Raw genomic sequence first — 18,335 nt, 5'->3', positions numbered from 1 at the left:
GCTAGTCTCTATACTACCTTCCCCGAGTGTGGGACTCCCACCGAAGCGTGTTGGGCTACCCACTAAAACCCAAACTCCCACCGCCCGCGCAAGAATCCCGCATCTGGCACCGCAATTCTGCATGTCTTCAGATGCAGGAGCGCGCTGTTAGAGCCTTGGGGCTGCTCTTTTGTAGGGGCGTTTCATTCGGGTGTCCTCAGTAGACAACCGTCCTCTCGTTTGCAGCGGAGTACGAATTTCACGTATCTCGCAACTGCTTCCCACTTTTCTGCGCTGGAAATCATTATCCCAACTATGTTGTCCGGAGTAATGTCTCCGTGTCTTTCTTCCAACATTCTGCGCGAAATCAAGAAGTGTTCGCAGGTGAAGAATGTGTGGTACACGTTATCTTCGACGTTTCCACAGTAGTGACAGAACGGTGAGTCCACCCTTCCCATTCTATGAAGATATTCTCGGAAGTAACCATGACCGGTGAGGAATTGCGTCAGGTAGAAATCGACTTCCCCATGTGGTCTGTTCAGCCATGTTTGAAGGTCGGCTATCAGGGAGTGTGTCCATCGACCTTTTGTGCTCGCGTTCCAGTTTTGTTGCCACTGCTGGATCAGTTGCTCGCGCGCCCTTGCCGCGGCAGCTGCTCGACCTATCTCGGCACTGAGATTGTAAATCTCTTTTCGCTCGTAAGCAAGTAGCTCAATTGGCATGACGCCAGAAATAACTAGAACCGCGTCCGCGGACACTGTACGGTATGCAGAAGCAATGCGTAGTGCCCCTCTGCGCTGTACCGAAGACATTTGAACCCGGTATTTTTTGACTTTCAATGCGTCAGCCCATATTTCTGCCCCGTACAGGAGCACCGATTGGACCGCTGTCATCAGAAGCTTCCTGCGGCATGGCTTCGGGCCGCCCACGTTTGCCATCAGCCGGCTTAGAGCCGCCGTGCTCTGCGCAGCTTTTTCACATACTCCATGGATGTGTTCCCAGAATGTGAGTTTGCTGTCAAGCTTCACCCCTAGGTATTTTGTAGACCTAGAAGTCGTCACGGGTTGAGGTCCGACCATTATATTTATAATTGTTGGGATCCGTTTCCTGGTGAGGAGCACGATCTCCGTTTTGGCTGTAGCCAGTTGCAGACCGTGATCGCTCATCCATCCACTGACGTTGCGCATGACCTGGTTTAGCTTGAGCTGTGCTAGCTGGACATTTCTTGCTGTTATGACGGCTGCCACGTCGTCCGCGAAGGCGACAAGGAAGGCGCTCTCCGGCATTTCCGTGCGCAACAGACTGTCATACGTGGCGTTCCAGAGGTCCGGGCCAAGTACAGACCCCTGTGCCGCTCCGCCGGTTATACGTCTCTTTCTCTGACCTTGTGTTGTGTCGTACAAAAGCCAACGGTCTCTGAGGTAGTCCCGGATCATATCTAGCAAGTATGTTGGAACCTTGAATGACCGTTCCAAGGCCTCCAGCATATCGTCCCATCTTGGCGAGTTGAAGGCGTTCTTGACGTCTAGTGTGACTAGCAGCACTATTGGCCGCGCCTGGTGGCAAGCTTCTTCGGCCTTATGTACCGCCTCGACTACTTCGCCAATTGCTCCTATAGTTGAGTGTCCCTTCCTGAAGCCATGTTGTCGGGGTGAAAGGCCTCCCTCGCTTTCTATGGCTGACGCCAAGTGTATTTTGAGCAGACTCTCCATCATTTTGCCTGCTGTGTCTAGCATGCAGAGTGGCCGGAAGGATGAAGGAGAGTTTGGGTCCCCTTTGCCCTTGGGTATAAGCACCAGTCTCGCCTTCTTCCATTGGCTTGGGAAAACCCGGGCCCTAAGGCAGCTGTTGTACATGTTAAGCAGAAGATCAGGGCTCGTTTCCGCTGCTAACCTGATTGCCTCCGCTGGTATGCCATCTGGGCCTGGAGCCTTGCCGGCTTTCATGCTTCGCAGGGCTAGCTTCAGCTCGTCTGTCGAAAACAGTGGTGCCTCGGCTTGCTCCTCGACGAACACTGTGTCGGCTCTTAGTGGGTGTGTGGGAAATAGCGCATCCACTATATTCTTAACTCGGGCCTCATCCATCGCCTGTGATGATGTACGGAACTTTTTCATCACTATTTTGTATCCCTGGCCCCAGGGATCGCGAACCACTTCGTCGCATAGCGCTTTCCAGCAGTTCCGTTTGCTCTTCTGTATCTCGGCCCCAAGTGCTTTCTTTGCGCTTTTGTAGGCTGCTGCTCTGGTCAGCGCCTCGGGTCTACCACGAGCGCGCGTTGCGAGTCTCCGCATTCTATGGCAGGCCCTTCGCAGCTCAGCAATTCGGTCATTCCACCAGTATACCTGCTTTTTACCTGACCATGCTCTCCTCTGTGGCATTGAGGCTTTGCATGCCCGGTGAATGCAGCGCATAGTTTCTTCGACCAACTTAGTACAAGACTCCCTGTTGTGGATCTCTCCCGTTGTGGGTGAAATGCCTTGGGAATCTGCTAGGAGTGACGTATCGAACTTGCGAACATCGACCCTAGACGGGTTCCATCCTGGTTTCCTGCGAGGGATACTACGTGTTTGCCCTCGCGTGATGTCAGTGACTTGGAAGGTGATGTAGTTGTGGTCGCTACCACTCAGGTCTTCCATCACTCTCCATCCGTCAGCCCTTCGGAGAAGGCTTTCTGAGACCAGGGTTATGTCGGGGATAGAGTATCCAAAACCCGGCCTTCGATATGTAGGGGTCGTTCCGGTGTTGAGGATGGTCAGGCCAATGCGGGCTGCCATTTCAAGGACCAGTCTTCCCCTGGTGTTTGTTTGGGGCATACCCCATTCCACGCCTCTTGCGTTGAAATCTCCAGCAACAATTATGTGGCCGGTTATATCGCGCAATTCGTCTTCAAGGTCTTCGAGCTTTCCCCTGAAGACAGGGACTGTGTCGTTTGGAGACAGGTAGCAGCTCACCACAGTGATTTGCGCCATTTTAACCCAGACGTAGCAGCGTCCTACCCCGCTGCTCTCTGCGCGATGGTTGGGGTTAGCAATCCATATCGCGGCCGAGCCTGATTGGTCAACATGCCAGGTTTCTTTTGTTCTATAGGGTTCACTGATGATGACAGCGTCTGCTCTTTGTTCAAGAACCAATTGGTCCAGCAGGTCATCAGCTACCCTACTCCTGTTCATATTGCCTTGTATAAATTTAATCATATTCTCCCAAGCTTTGTCTTAGCCTCAGCAAGGGCATCCCTGAAGGCCTTGCACGCTCCCGACCCGGGCAGGTGATGGGAATTTTTCTGTCCATCTCCTGCCGAGCACAGGTAGCAGCTTGGGCTTTCTTTACACGCAGAGGCCATGTGGCCCTGCTGACCACATTTCCAGCATGAACTGCTTCTGTCTGGGCCTTTGCATGCCGCCTTTTTGTGGCCATACCCCAGACAGCGGAAACACCTTTGGACATCCGCGCGCTCTCGGACGCGGCAGATAATCCAACCTACTCGCAGCTTCCCCTTTTCAATAAGAGTCCGGCCTGGCAGTTCATCGATTTCCACCACGGCCATTCTTTGTTCTCGCGAGTTTACAGCGAGGAGAGAGACGCGAAGTTGGCCATTCATCTTGTCTCCTAACTCCCCGCGTATAGCGTTCTCCACTTCTGGGGCCGTGGTTAGGCAGTCCATGCCCAGAACTTCTAGACGTAAACGTCTAGTGAGAATACGGGCGTCTCCAAGCTGGCCAATGGCAGTGCACACATTTTCCTTAAATGCTGTGTGGTTGCCACAGCGCTCCATTTCGATGAGCACGCCGCCTTCGCGGGTTTTCCGAACAGATCGAATTACGGTCTCCGTCTTCTCGGGTTGGAGCTTACCGCGTATCGTTCCCAGCACCTCTGCATAGGTTTTGCCTTCAGCTGGCTTAATTATTAATTTGGTGAGACTCTTCTTTTTTCTCACCCTCTTCTTTTTTTTGCGGCTGGTCGCCTCGCCCTTATTGACCAAGGGTTCACCTGGCGCTGGCCCTGGCTTGGGCTTTCTGCTTTTTCCAACCGTTTTCCATTGATTGTCTGGTACGGTTTTCTGTGCATTGTTGTTATTATTGCCATTATTATTAGGATTATTAATAATAATGTTTTTACTACTATTATTATTATTAGCAGTAGTATTTTTCTTCTTTTCCGGCTCGCCTGTAGGGGAGTCGGATCGAGTTCGACCTCTCTTTTGCGAGCCAGGGCCAGCCTTCCGCAGCTCGGAAAGGGTAGGCCCCTTCCGGCGCTGCTCTCGGAGGTAGCTTAATATATTTAAGCTCTCCTCGATTTTGGCCATACCTGTTTTTATGTCCATGGACACATTCTTTTGCTTAGACACAGCGCTCTGCATCTTCTTCAGGACGAGCCGAATCTGGGCCAATTGCTCATCTTCATTGCCTTCGCAAGTTCCCAAGCTTGCGGTGACATGCTTGTCGCTGTTTGCAGCAGCCGGCGTTTGAAGACGACTATCCCGGCTGCCGGGAGTTGCCGTTTGGCAAGGTGTAGCCTTCTGCGCCACGCCGGCGGCTTTCTCCGTGCTCGTGCACATTTCCTCTTACTATGCATATACCTAAATGTATGCCACCATTTGGCAAGCAAACACAGGATGCTTCTAATGGAAATAAAAATTGTATGCTGAAATACACATGCTAAGCCCTTCGAAATTTTGTGCAGGGATATGCGTAACAGCTTCGCAAATTTTACCACTACCGAAACCAAAGATGTATACACATCAAAAACAATATTACAGTAAATTATGGAAAGAGATTAGTGGCACAGAAAATGAGTGAAATGAGAAATACACAAGCTTAGAAAATGTGAGTAAGAATGTGGTGCTTGAGTGAGAATTGAGTGTAAATAACAAGTATTGAAAACAATCGCAAAGCCAAACTGCTGGGTCCCATACATTGCAGTGGTTCCAAACATCCTCCGCCCGTTGAAAGTTTAAGCTTTCAAGATGATCCTCTAGTGGCAGCAAGCATAGTTTAGCGATAGCTCTTTTCTTGACTCCTGAACTTGTTTGCAACTTTGCTACGCGCGGTACAACATCAGGTCCAGGAATTATGTCGATGACTCGTGCCAACGGCCAGCGAAGCGGCGGTAGATTTTCATCTTTGATGACTACTAGAGCACCAGACTTAAGATTTTCCCTTTGGGTACGCCACTTGGATCGTTGTTGTAACTGTTTGAGATATTCTGTACTCCACCTCTTCCAGAAAATTTGTTGCATGTAAGATATACGCTGCCAACGATTGAGTCTGTTAGTGTTTAAATCTGTGATGTCTGGTTCAACTGTAACTGTGAAAGGGCCGCCAATCAAAAAATGTCCGGGTGTGAGGGGTTCAATATCATCACGATGCTCTGTAAGTGGAGTAAGAAGTCGAGAATTAATAATTGCCGAGATTTGGCAGACAAGCATGCGGAGTTTTTCGAAAGACAACCTCGAAGAACCTACGACCCTATAGAAATGAAATTTTGCTGCTTTAACAGCAGCTTTCCAGAGTCCTCCAAAATGGGGAGATCTGGGCGGTATAAACTTCCATTCGATGCCATCTTCGGCACATTGTTTTCGGACTTTGTCCTGATGCTCCCTACTCCAAAATAGTCGCCTTAGTTCCAGCAACTCGTTTTTGGCTCCAACAAAGTTTTTTGCGTTGTCAGTCCAAATTGTTTTAAGTTTACCTCGTGTACTGATTAACCTTTAATTTTTAGATGAACTACCTTCGTGGCAAAGCAAATAAACAAAGCTATGTAGCACTTCAGCGGTTGTCTATTCCGAATTTCCGACTGATAGTAGAACGGACCACAAAAATCGATTACTGTTGTAAAAAATGATCTAGCGACTTGTACTCGTTCCACAGGTAAATCTGACATTATTTGCTCCATCAATCTGGGTTTGGCACGAAAGTATATGATGCATTTGTTGACGACCTGTGCCACTGTTTTCCCACTTCCTATTGGCCAATATTGTAACCGTATTGTTGCAAGCAGTGCCTGAGGACCGACGTGCAAACATTTAAGGTGAAAATGATTAATCATAGAAATTGTAAGTGGATGACGTTTTGGCATGATAATGGGATGTCGCGACTGAAAATCTAAAATTGTGTTTTTGAGGCGGCCACCAACTCTTAGAAGACCAAATGTATCCAGAAAGGGCGATAAAGAAAACCATGCACTTTTGAAGGAAACTGTTTCTTTCTTTTGAAGTGATGTATACTCAGCTGAAAAGTGTACCATTTGTAACATGCGAATTAAGGTGTGTGGAGCTATCCTTCTAATAAACATATAGACGTAACCTTAGATGCATTGCATGGATGAAAACGAGTTTATGTATTTGCAGTTTACTGAAATATCAGCTGCAGAGCATGCCGATACCAAAAAACTTTTACGAGCTTCTGGAAGCTCTTGATGTTGAGCGCACAATTTAGACCACTCATTGTGCGCAATGAGTAAGAACGACGGCCCATGTTTCCATAATGTAGAATTAGATAATTCAGTTGGTGTTGCTCCGCGTGATAGTATATCAGCAGGGTTTGCAGCTGTTGGAACATAGCGCCACTGTGAGATTTTGAATGCTGCTGATGCGATTGGCCACGAACACGTTGAAACGCGATGAGTCCTCTCTCAACCATGCTAGTACAATGCTGGAGTCTGACCAACAATAAAACCTACAACGAAAAATGTTTAGTTGGGCGATGGAGTGCATTACCTGCGCAAGCAAATAGGCTGCACATAGATCAAGCTTCGGCACAGTGAGACATTTGATTGGAGCCACACGCGACTTCGAACACAGTAAGTACGCTCTCCCGATTGCCAGCACGTATATAAACACAAACACCATAAGTCTGCGTTCAAACACGGAAACTCGAGTTTCTTATTATCGGCGATTTCTCTTTTGGTATCGCCCTTTGCATTCACACACAGAGAATCTTTTGTACGCAATTGTTGTTGTCAGCTGTGAATCGCCAACTTGAATTACTCAGACGAACGAGTGCACAAAGCGTGTTTCCCGAGTACGGGCGACTCGGTACCCGTCCCCTTTCCTCATCGCTCGCTCCTCTACAAGCTTCAAGTTTCCGAAACAAAAGTTTTCGTGTCTGAACGTCGACTTCGCAGACAAACTAGCGTCACAAAAGGCGTGCAGTTCCAACGATGTATTACGCTTAGCAATGAAACGGGGAAATTGTAAATGCTTGACACTATCGAACTGACTGTATAGATTATCCCAACATGTTTCATGTGACATCGGCAAACTTTCGTCCCAGTCAAGCTTTTCCATCCACAAACGCTGAATAAATATTTTTGCCTTTAATACGAACGGTCCGATCAGGCCGAGCGGAACATACAAACGTGCAATAATGGAAAGTACTGAGCGTTTTGTTATTCTCCCTGGCTTCTGAAATGGAGTGAATGCAAAGAAAAATAAATCTAGATCGGTGTTCCATTGCAATCCAAGAGCATTTGTTATGCTGCTGCCGTCGTGGAATTTCAGATTTCAGAATTTTTCTCTATCAGCCAGAGGAATCTGCGCTAGCACCGCTTGATCATTGGAACACCACTTTCGTATTTTAAAGTTACGCTTGCAAAGTAGCTGCGAAGTTTGTTGCATTATTTCATTTGTCTCCTCAGCAGTATCGGCACCAGTGATCATGTCATCGACATAAAAATCTCGCAGAACTACCTGAGAACCAAGAGGGTATGACTCGGATTCATCTTTAGCCAGCTGATGCATAGCTCTAATAGCTAAGAATGACGCTGGTCGTGTGCCATATGTGACAGTCTCTAATTTGTAAGTTTTAGCATCCCCCAGAGGAATTTCCCTCCAAATTATGCACTGAAGGTAGTCACCTGTTAATGCGATGGCATTTGACCTAAAGAGAATTAAAGTTTCTGCAAGTTTTGGTTGAATCGTTGGGCCTGCCATGAGAAGTTGATTCAGAGAGTAGCCACTTGTTGTACGAGCCGAGCCGTCAAAGACTACGCTTAGTTTAGTTGTTGTGCTATCTTCTTTGAAAACGCAGTGATGCGGGAGAAAATATGTTGGCACATCGGGAGGATCGACCACAAGGGACATGTGCTTTAGTTCAAGATATTCTCTCATAAACGATGAATACAACCTAATGCAACCTAACGTTGTCGTGTCGTTGCAGACGTCGTTCCAGAGAGATCAGTCGTCGCAAGGCATGTTGGTATGAATCACTAAGCAAGTTTATGCCCTGCTGGACAGGAAGGCGGACTGAATACTCACCAGTACCCAACCGACAATAGTTTGCCTGGAAGTGCATTTCACAATTAAATTCCTCTTTCGTTACCTCGTAGTTCCTTCCAGACAATTTTCTGTCTCCCAAAAACCACGTACCAGTTGATGAAGAGATTCATGCCGTTCGTTTCCTTTGACGAGCTTTGATGCCACTGCACACAACGAGTTCATGATGGAGCCTTGTTTACCACCAGAGACGATCCAGCCAAGACGTGTGTTTGTTTCGAAGGGGGAATCTTACATAGATACCGCCAACCATGGACGGCATGCACGATTCATACTGCTCGCTAAAGTTACACCTCATTTGGGACCGCGCACAGACAGTATTATCTTACTATACTGGACTTGCGAAACAGTATGTCTACGTACTAAACCCTTAACTCCGACTTCTGTAGCTTGTATTTGGCCCTGCGGGACCGCCGTTAATCATTACTTCGCAGGGCTAAGCTAGGCCAGGAAGGCTCTTCACACACTCCTTACAGAGTTATTCATCACTTGCGTATCTGCACATCTCCGCTGCCACTCTTTCTTTCCTAACTCCTGGAGCGCTACTGCGGACCATTCCTTCATCTTAGCCCACACCTGTTTCGATTTCAGCATGTGGCTCACAATGTTATCGGGTGTCATCTTTTCTTTTATTAGCCTCTCTATGGTTGTTCTCTCAGCTACATATCTCGAACAGGAGAAAAAGATGTGCTCTACGTTTTCACCGACACTGTTGCAGAAGGAGCATTCTGTCGCATCGTCGTGACCAAAGCTGAGGAGGTACTCCCTGATACAGCCATGTCCTGTCAGGAACTGCGTCAGGTAAAAGTCTGTTTTTCCATGTCTCCTCTCGACCCAGGCTTGCACGTTCTTGATGAGCCTATATGTCCATCTTCCTTTTCTTGCCGCGTGCCATTGTTTTTGCTACTCGTTTGCGTTCGTCAGCCGTTAGTGGCCTATTCCTGCTTTTTGTTCTACTGTAGACTCTGCCTAGCTCCGAGGCCATTATGTCCGGCGGCATAATGCCAGATATAATACCAACCACTTCATACGACACTGTTCTGAAAGCGCAGGCAACTCTAATAGCGCTTAGCCTAAAAACTTATTTCACCTTCTTGGCATATGTTTTTTGACGCAGGGCTGTTCCCCATATAGGCGCCGCTTACTTCATTACTGACTGGCTCACTTTAGCCAGGAGCGCTCTCCTACTCTGACTAGGGCCACCAATGTTTGCCATGATTCTCGCTAAAGCCGCTGTCACTGCAGCCGCCTTACCACAGGCTTTTTCTATACGCGTCTTGAAATTGAGTCTCGCATCAATCATCACACCAAGGTACCTCAGCGACGATTGCGTTTCGACATTGTAGCCATCAATGTTCAGGGTGATTGTTTCTAACTTTTTTCTGCTCGTAATAAGCACCGTCTCCGTTTTCTGCCCCGCAAGCTGGAGCTTTGTCATCGTCAGCCACTCCTTGATCTTCAATGCTGTCTCATTGCAGATACTCTGAATCTGGGAAAGTTCTTTTGCAACGATCGTCACGGCAATATCGTCCGCATACCCAATTATCTGGGCTTCCTTTGGCAGTGGGAGGTGTAATACCCCATCGTACAGCACATTCCATAACAATGGAATGTACGTAGTGTTTGGGACCTTCGTCCGTGTCGTACAATAGCAGTCTGTCAGACAGGTAGCTATTTATTATGCGCAGTAGATAGGCCGGTGTTTCCTTCGCCTCCAATGCTCTCATAATGTGTGGCCAGTATGCTGAGTTGAAAGCATTTTTTACATCAAATGTGACAACTGCACAATATTTCTTATCGCCATATATCCATATGGAGCCCTCTATGGCCTTGCCCGCAGTGCCCGTCAATTTTCCAATTGCGTCTATGGTGGAACGATGTTTTCTAAAGCCAAATTGATTTTCAGACAAGCCAGACGTCTCACCTTCTAGGTAATGGTCCAGACGTGTGCAAATCAGCCTCTCCAGTATTTTGGCCATCATGGCGATCATGCAAAGTGGCCGGTACGCATTCGGCTCACACGCCGGTTTATTCGGCTTCTGAAGTAGGACCAGGCGCTGCTTCTTCCATACTTTCGGAAATACTCCTTCATTCATGCACCGCGTATAAAGATCAGCGAAAATCCTCGGGTTATGTTTAATAGCGATCTTAAGTGCCTTGTTCGGGATACCATCAAGTCCAGGCGCCTTTGCGTAACCAAACCTCTCCGCCGCCATGATTACCTCCGCTTCGTCGATTTGAACTGCTTCCACTACAGCGGGTGTCACCATACTTGGTTGCCGTTCTTGCTCTGGGACGTGTCTTTTGCAAAATGTGTGTTGATTCCTTATGACGTAATTGGCCAACACACAACAAATCAAAATATATGCTGGCTCCAATTAGGAGGTCAATTCGACTAGAAATATTGAATGACGGATCGGCCAATTTGATATTATCAGGTATTTTCCATTGCGAGGTGCTGAAAGTTGTGTTTGGCTGCCGTTCAGTAATGATTGGAATAACAGACGCCGTAATAGTGTTCGTGTAATCGCTGTGGATAGATTTAAAGGTAACATCGATGGTGTAATCAACTGTTATACCTGAGTCCCCAATTCCCGAAACTGCTATTAGGAATTTCGATTTGTTCAACTGTAGTTGGTTGGACAACCTCTTTGTAGCAAAATTAAGTTGTGAAGCTGAGTCTAATATAGCACGACAGGGGATGAACAATCAAGCCTTATTTTTTACTGAAGCAGTTGCGGTAGCCAGCAGAAAGGGATTCACTTTCTTGAGCGCTTGAGTGTGCGTTCGATACGCATGCAGGTGTAATGGAAACCAAAGATGCAGCTGACCTTGTTTGAGCAGAGTTTTTTGTAGATGAGATATTTTGGATGGGTTGCTCTGGAATGTTTCTATGCAAAAGAGTGTGATGAACTGCCTTACAACGATAACAGTGAGTGGATTTGCATTGTTATAATCGATGCCCTGTTTTAAGGCAGTTAAGGCAAAGTTCACAATTTTTTGCCTCTTTCCAGCGTCTCTTTGGGGAGAGTTTTACAAACAACGGGCAAGTATAAATAAGATGATCATGCTGCTTGCAAAATACACATGCCTTTTGTGAAGGCTTCGAAACCACAAGAGACTTATTGCGATACATATGTTGGCTCACCTGTTTAGTTGGAGCTTTGCCTGACGTAACAAATGCAACGTTTTCCAGAGTTTGCCACCTTTTTTCTAGGAACAACGCCATAGCTTCCCAGGTGGGTAGCTCGTTTGACGACACCTTTTCTTCCCACATGTTCTGCGTAACGGAGTCAAGTTTCTGCACAGCAATGTGTTTCAGCAAGCAATCGGCCTATTGGCCTAGGGTCTGCAATGCACGAATGTGTGACAAAGATTTATCCGTCAATTGGCGGAGATTCGCTGCACCCTTTCCCTCGGCACCTTCGAGGCAAACAACTCACGGATATGTGCCTGAAAGATTAAACGCTTGTTATAAAATCTGTTCGTTAGTAACTCGAGAGCCCTATCATAGTTTGATTCGCGGATTTCTAATGACTTTATGGTATCCAGCGCAGCATCTGCAAGGCACGAACGTAGGTGTTGGAGTTTTTCCACTTTCGTTAATTCAGCTTCTCTGTCAATTATGGCCTTAAACATGGAGACAAAATGAGGCCAGTCTGAGTAGTTTCCCCTAAACGTTGGCAACTTCAGTTCCGGCAACCAAGATTTTGGTTGTTTAAGAACAACCACTGATTGTGAGTCCTGGTGCGGAAAATTGCGTGCGGATGAATGCGGATGAGTATCTAAGCGGTTGGACTACATCTTCCGAGTGATGGCAACTTTAACCGACATAAAAATGTCCAAGAACTGCTGCCGAGCATCACTATCTAATTCGTCAGGATCCTCTTCCACCAGGCGATCTTGTGTAGCCTCAAAGTTGTTCCGTATATGGTCGATAAGTTCCAGCTTCATGGTAAGCTCTACTTGATCCATTCACCGTAGGGCTTCGTTTGTAGCCAGACGATGTACGGATTCCATTTGCCAAAGATAGCTTCACTTTTCCTCTTGAAGAGGATTGAGAACCTTCATTCGTGGGCATTTTTAAATGTGCTTTTGATAGTGATTAGAAAATAGCTGGCTCTATTCGGCACTGGAGTAGCGTTAAGCAGGGATCACATGATTTGTACATTTGTACACAAAATGCCAAATTTAGATTTGTCTACATTTGCGCATTTGGATAGCAATGTACAAATGATTTGTTTTGCGATCAGACGATTTGGCTGCCAAAGATCCAAATGATTTGGCACACATTTGCGCACAGCAGTAAAGTGACAAATATTGTCCAAATTCATTCACACGATTTAACCATTTGGTCATAAATACTTAAACAGTTGATCCGGTGTCAACCATACTTTTGCATTTATGATTTCGTGAGATTTGAAGTGAAATAAACAAAAATAATATATACGCACAGGTACTCAGAATTTTGAATACACCCTCAAAATCTGGGCTGAAGGTAAAAAGGTTGAAGCATATACTTGCTCGTAACTTTATTTCTGTTTGCCCGATGAAAAGTACTTACATATGCCATTTAAGAGAAAACATTTGGTTGTTTACAACCATTTATAAATGGTTAATTTGTCTTGAGAATGGGCACCCTATGTATGTATACTAGTTAACAAAATAGTCGGACAAGTCGTAATTTAAAATGAAAAAAAGTAAAAAATTTAAATTTTGCATATCGATGGCTGAGTGGAAGATCGACCTATCTCGGAAGCCAGTTCAAAAACGCCCTGTCTCTGAAAATTTTTCAAGAACGCCCTACTTCAAAGTTTGATTGAAAAACGCCCTATTTCAGAATTTGGTTTAATAACGCCCTATCTCAAACGAAAATACATTGAAAATAAGCTGATATAGGGCGTTTTTGAATCGGTAGCTGAGATAGGGCATTTTTCAATGAAATTCTGAAGTAGGGCGTTCTTGAAAAGTTTTCTGAGCTAGCGCGTTGTTAAAAAATTTTCTGAGAAAGGGCGTTTTCGAACTGGTTGCCGAGATAGGTCGATCTTCCACTCAGCCATCGATATACTCTGTAAGATTCCTTTCAGTGATCAGGCTTCTACCACAATGTTGTAGATCTGCCACTTTTTTGAGCACACCTACCACACAAGGTCTGAAATCTACCACATATTCGCGTTTTTGAGTAGTTTTATTTTTGCTCAACATAATTTTCTTAATTTTAAGAGCAAAAATTGGCCAACACTAAACACTAACAACAGGCAGAATGGGGGGATAAAATAAACTGTAAAATAGTAAATTTTCTCAATATTCAATTTTTCGACATCAAACATGGTTTTATCGTGTTAAATTGCAAAATATATGATTTATAAAAAGCATTTATAGCGAAAATGATAAAAACCGGCGATTTTTGTGAAAGCATTAGCAAATTTCAGTGCATTTCAAATTTCTAAAGCGTTGTTTACTTTTACTTCAGAATTGTCAAAATCGGCAAATCACAAGTAGCATTTCAGGAACGAGCCAGATTTGTTCGCTACATCGTGATGTGATAAAAAGAAAAGCTGGCAGCACTCTGCAAGGTTGCAGAAATCTTTCAAAATATGTTGGAAAATATCTTGATATGGAAGGAACTGCTTTACACGTTCAAGAAAAAAAAATTGCTAAAACTTAACGCAATTTTTATCAGCTTCAATCTTGCACTTTATTATACTAAAATTATTTTTGTTTTAGATTCTAATTAAAATGTTTGCAATTTAGGAGAAACCTTGCAGATTTTTTTTTAATATTTGTACAAAGTTTGATCCAAAACCTGAGATCTACCACATATTTTTGAAATCGACCACATTTTTTTTAGATTCTACCACACACATTTTTTTTTAAGTCCGATGACTGATTCCTTTGCCATTTCTTAAGATAAATTATCAATTTAAACATTGTTGTAAGCAGCGAAATGTCTTATCTTGAATCACATACATAAATACGTATCTTTCACCGGGTAAACAGAAATAAAGTTACGAGCAAGTATACCTGTGCGTCACCCTTTGAAACACGCGGTTTTTGACCTTTAGCCCAGATTTTGAGGGTGTATTTAAAATTCTGAGTATGCAGATTTTACTGCATCGCACGCTTCTCTGCACACTCAGCTACTGTCGAACTTTTCAAATGTTCAGTTTGAGCAAATATTTTAAAATTATTGTTTTCAAATAACGTGATATTTTTCGGTAGTTTTCGGATACGAATATTATATTAAAATTTTACCAAAATTGGAAAATACAAAGGTTCACAAGCACGAAATGGCAATACCGCTTTGTATATTTGTCACTGGCATTTGTCATAAAGTGGCAAATCAGATATTTGGTCATTTGCGTAATTTTTATTTGGCTTACGTAGCAGCATTGCGTTCACACGATTTGGCCACCAGGGTTGTTTTTCATTTGCCACAAGAAGGCAAATATTTGGCTTTTCTGATAAATGACAAATGTAATTTAGCGTTCACATGATTTGTCTATGAATTTGACAAATTTTTAGCCAAATGTACAAATCGTGTGATCCCAGCTTTAGAGTCGCGTGATTTTTCAGCAAACTTCCCGATGTTTAGAAGTCACGTAGGCCAACGCAGCGGACCGTGTATGCAACGGTGCAGGCGAATGTACTTAAGCACACGGTGCTAAAGTCAAGCAACAAATTTATTTTTTCAGTTTTTGTTGTAAGACGGATCAACGGTATGATCACGTCGGGGTCACCAAGGTTCATAGCCTGGATACTGATTTGTCTCGACCACGATATGCTTTATTCGACAATGTATTTTTTCTAAGTAGTTATACATAAGTTAAGAAAGTTCTTAAATACCAAAAATGTATGTACAAAAAAATATTACAGTAAATTATGGAAAGAGATTAGTGGTACAGAAAATGGGTGAAATGAGAAATACACAAGCTTAGCAAATGTGAGTAAGTATGTAGTGCTTGAGTGAGAATTGAGTGTTAATAACAAGTGTTGAAAACAATCGCAAAGCCAAACTGCTGGGTCCTATACATTACAGTGGTTCCCAACAGAGGTAAAATTATTTTTAAGAATATTTCTACTCAAAATGTTCAGAAAAGACGTGTTATGACATATAGAATTGTAAATGTTTAAAATCAAGTAAATATAGATTAAAACATTAACAGAGCTGCCACCTGTTAAAAAATTTGTTCTATTAGTTAAATGAATTGAAGCAATATGGGTATCAATGGAAATGGGTTTGAAAAGGCTTTATCTCTAAGGAACCTTCCAGGGTTTAAAAAATCAAATTCAACTTTAATTAAAGGAATTAAATAATTCAAATATGTATTACAGTATAGGTAAGAAATGGGTGTATTGGAGGTGCAATTAATGCGGCAGTGTTACTGTTTTATGAAAGAGTATCACGTTCTACGCGAAAATTTGGGCGAACAAAATTTTGACAATCAGATATTCATCATTGGCAAATCAAAAGAAACATAAACATTTTTACTGCGCAATTTCTGCAACATTTTAGAAAAGTTTAAGTTGAGCGTCAGCAACATGTCATCAGAAAGCAAGAAGTCTGCAATATTGCGGTAATCATTACATAGTTCGAACGCACCCAATGTAATAAAACTACATTTTTGTAATAGTAACAGTCTTATTTATTGTTAAGCGAATTTTGTAAGTATTAACTTGGAGTAAATTAGCGTCCTCAATTACTGAAATATCGGAGTTTTCGTATTTTCAACGCATTGCTTTTCCATACCAAGTGCACCGAGATTGGTACAAATTGATAAATCGGTTACCGAGATATACATGTGTGGTGAAAAGCGCGGCGCCATGCCCATTATCCAAAAAATTATAATAATATTAATTAATGCTAAGAGGTTATTCCAAGAATCTATTTAGAGTGAATTAGCTTCAGTAGTTATTGTAGCTATTTTGTTCAAAAATTATACTTTACATACTAATTTTTAACAATTTGGATACAATATTTACTGAAATATCGTAGATTTGAATAAATTGACATTTATCTCAATTTAAACGCTTGTATACCCAAAACTATTTCTTTAATCATCACTTATATATTCCAAAGGACAACAATTGTTTATTCCGAAATATATAACGCAGTTGGGTTCGCCTTACATTCCCGAATACTTCTAGCAACAGGACCGAAAGGTCCTAGAAAACATGACTTTTGCTAATACCCGAAAACTATTTATTTGTTAAATTAAATGGATTCATATTATAGTTCAGCGGCCTCAAATTCATCTAAAAAGTTTAATTTTAGTGTTAAACTAGATCTAAAGTAGTATTACTATACACTAGTTGCGTTTTTAGATTTTTCCTTTATACATTTTCTAAATTAAGAAATACCACTTATCTGCCATTTTCTGCGGGCAGTCTTTTCACACTATATTGGCCAAATTTCTAAGCTTTCATTTGATCTCTCCCGGGGATACAACAAATTCCTTAATATTCACAAAAATTAACAAAAAAATACTCGTTGAAACCCGCTATTTTCGTTACATTTAAATTGAACTTTTGCTTTATAAAATGATTAAAAAAATGTACCCTTAAATGAATTAGTACCGTCTGTAAACGGATCCTTCACTACTTTTTAAGAATATAATGCAGTAATCAAAATATTAATTTAAAACCGTCACGATCTTTCTGGAGAGTGAGAATTTATTTATAAGCAGCGTTAGAATATTCTGTTTCCGGTCAACTATGAGCGTTCGCTGTGCAAGTTAGAAAAGTGAGGGGGACTGGGAAATGTTATTGATATGTATACATCTTTGGTTTCGGTAGGGGTAAAATTTGCGAAGCTGTAACGCAGATCCCAGCACAAAATTTCGAAGGTCTTAGCATGTGTATTTCAGCATAAAATTTTTGTTTTCATTAGAAGCACCCTTTGTTTGCTTGCTATTGTAAATGGTTGCATACATTTGGGCAAATGCATAGTAAGAGGAAATGCGCTACAATTGATTATTACTTCCGATTATTTAAACTCTGCACATGTATACGGCTTTGTACCTATGTATGTACATTAATATGTATGGACTCATTTGTTGCAACTGGTTTTAATATTCGTAGATGGTTTTAGGCATAGGTTTAGTTGTCTATTTTGATAAAAAAGCGAGGCGAAAATTTAAAAATATGCTGAAATCCTTTTAACTAGGACCGTTGACAACTGATGAACATACATGAATATATGTATGTATGTATAATATGAATATGTATGGATAATATAACAGCTCTGATGCAATACTTTTCGTGAAACATCCTGGAAAAAGGTCAAACAGCAAAATCACTCTCCGAAGTGAGAGTAAAAAGCGAGTAACAGCAAAACTTTCGGAACAAAATAAAGCATATATGCAAATAGAAATGCTCAAACTATAAACTCAAAAACAGTAACTGATGCGGCGTTTTCAAGATATTTTACCGCCCTTGAGTCACAAGTATATACAAGTATGATATTTTATCAAGCATACCGATAATTTAATGTATTAAAAGAATTAAAAATGAAAATGAATAAAAAATAAATAAATTAGCAAAATGGATGAAATTAAGTGAAATTAATGTTTAATTTCTAATGTAACCTACATTTATATGTATGTAACTGAATCGCCTAATAATAGCTTTACATATAAAAAGATTATCCACATTTTCGAGATTAACTCCCTTACCTGTAATTAGAAAAAGAGATCAGTCATACAAAATTATAATTATAAACATATCCCAGATTAAACCGATAACTTTTTGGTGTCCAACCTAGTTTTATCGATTATACTTGCGAAGAGGAGGAGGAATGTCAAATGTAAAAGTAAACAAAAATTGGCGCTAGTAAAGAAAAGAGGTTTGTAAAGGTATTTTTAATAAAATATTCAGTTAAAATATATGGGTGTTTCCATCGAAAGGTCCACCATGACAAAAAAAAAGGCGTGAGTTCTACGTACTCATGAAATTTGATGTGTAAACATATGCGAACGGCAAAGCATAAAAGTACTTTTACATATAAATATAATCTCAATCAAAGCTCGTTAGCTGTCAAATTGGTGGTGCTTGTTATTCACACAACTCGAGGAAAAGTTAAACT

The sequence above is a fragment of the Rhagoletis pomonella genome, unplaced genomic scaffold (genome assembly GCF_013731165.1).
Source record: "Rhagoletis pomonella isolate Grant_MI unplaced genomic scaffold, Rhpom_1.0 Rhpom_scaffold_00014, whole genome shotgun sequence".
NCBI lineage: Eukaryota > Metazoa > Arthropoda > Insecta > Diptera > Tephritidae > Rhagoletis > Rhagoletis pomonella.
Note: the sequence above shows the minus strand (reverse complement) of the source record.